Raw genomic sequence first — 2,337 nt, forward strand, 5'->3', positions numbered from 1 at the left:
CTATATATATATATATATATATATATCAATCATTGAACATAAAGTTGGTTGTAAGAAAATAATAGATTCTTTGGGTGGTAAGCTTATGATAAGGTTCTAAGAGAAGTATTTTGGAGAGTTCTAGAGAAAGAAGAAAGTGTTGATATTACTTATATTCAAATCATTAATGATATGTATAATAGACTTGTTACTTGTGTTTGAGCAAGATGATGATTGTCTAAGTATTTTCCTATTTCAGTTAGATTACATCGGGGATTGGATCTGATTTAAGCCCATATCTTTTTGCTTCAGTTATGACTGCTTTTAATGGACATTTTACGGGAGGATGTAGATTGGTGTATGTTTTTCGCTAATGATATCCTTCTTATAGATAACACTGGAGAAAGTGGTCAAGAAAATTTTGAATTATAGAGTTTTACATTGGAGCCTGAAGGTCTTTGTTTGAGTAGATCTAAAACTAAATACATAGAATATAACTTTAGTAGTAGTGGTAGCTATAGTGGCGGTAGCTATAATGACAGTTTTAATTATGGGTGATCAAATCATTAAAATGTGTGATTGTTTTTAGTATCTCGGTTAGTATCTCGGTTCTATTGTTCAAAATTGATGATGATATAGATGGGGATGTTATTAGAATATTTCAAGTTAGGTTGTTTGAAGTGGAGGAATGCATCGAGACTATTGTATGATAAAAAGTAACGCTTAAACTAAAATAATAATTTTATAAGATGGTGTTGCGCCCGACAATGCTCTATGGTGTAGAATGTTAGCCTTTAAAAGAGAAGCATAAAACAAAGTTAAGTGTTGTGGAGATGAGATTGCTTAAGTGGATGAGTGGCTTGAGACTTAGAGACAAAAAGTGAATGAATATATTTGAGGTTGGCGTAGCTCCAATGGCAGTCAAGGTTAGATTGATTTGTCTTAGATGGTTTGGTCACATTAAACGTTGACCATCTGATGATTATGTTAAGAGATTGGATGTTTTAGACTCCAATTATATTAAGAAAAAAAGAGGTAGACCTAAAAAGACTTGGGCATACTGTATAAAAAAATGATCTTAATTTATTAAAATTAAATAATAACATCACACTTAATTGGACACAATGGAGAAAAAAAGATTTATATAGCCAACACCACATAGTGGGATAAAGGCTTGTTGTTGTTGTTGTTGTTGTCGTTGGTAACTTTAAAACATGAGACATTTCAGTGCGGGTAGAAATGCCCAGCTGTCGGGCCACTATCTCATTCGCATGTGTCATATAATATGGTTAATGAATTAAATTTTTCTCTAATTCTTTTTTATTATTCTTTTATTTTTGTAAGCATGATGAACAATTGAGACTAACACCATGAGAGCATTTGAGCACTGTCACATTGATTATTCATCTCAGAACATCAACTTTGAAGCATGATATTTATTGCAAGTTAAAAGATTCACTATAGTAGAGAGAAAATATTGTCTTAACTTTGTATTAACACACATATTTCCAAAACAAATACACAAAATTTTATAGTGAAATTTTTCGAAAGAGAAGCGATATTGATGTCTACTTCCTTTAAAACTCAACATTCTCCTTATTGAAGAAAATGAGACTTTAAAACTAAAACACTAATAGTGATTGTTGAATAACTAGTAGAAGGGGATAGTGGTAAGTGGATGATAACAATTTTACTATTATAATTAAGAGATGATAGTCAAGTAATGACATGCAAGATTTGACAACAACGAGTTAACAATTGTGGCAATAATTTGATGTAGCAATCGGACAAATGACACAAGCATCAAATATAACTTAGATGCACTCAATTAGATTAAAAACATAATCATAGCTTATAGGAATGATAAACATCGAGTATATTAATAAAGATAAAGTGCAAGAAGCGCGACAATTAAGAGAACATTTAATCTTCTTAAGAGCACACACAAAACAAATTATGATGGTTATCGACATGCTCTTGACTAATGGATGGACCTGATTGAGGGGTTGATTTATTGATCAATTTCCCATTCACTGATGATACTAGAATGTAATGATCAGGTCATCGGTTTTTCAAAAATATTTGGTGTATAGTTAGGCCAAATGGAGAAACAGTTTAGTCTAATCAAATCAAGGTGGTTTACATTTAGCCTACTTAGTTTGAAATCTATTATCTTAGGTGTTCATGAATTCAACATTATCCATCAAACATTTAAAAGTTATATATCTATTATCTCAGGTGTTCATGAATTCAACATTATCCATCAAACATTTAAAAGTTATATATCTATTATCTCAGGTGTTCATGAATTCAACATTATCCATCAAACATTTAAAAGTTATATATATATATATATAT

Source organism: Phalaenopsis equestris, unplaced genomic scaffold (genome assembly GCF_001263595.1).
Source record: "Phalaenopsis equestris unplaced genomic scaffold, ASM126359v1 Scaffold000188, whole genome shotgun sequence".
Classification (NCBI taxonomy): domain Eukaryota; kingdom Viridiplantae; phylum Streptophyta; class Magnoliopsida; order Asparagales; family Orchidaceae; genus Phalaenopsis; species Phalaenopsis equestris.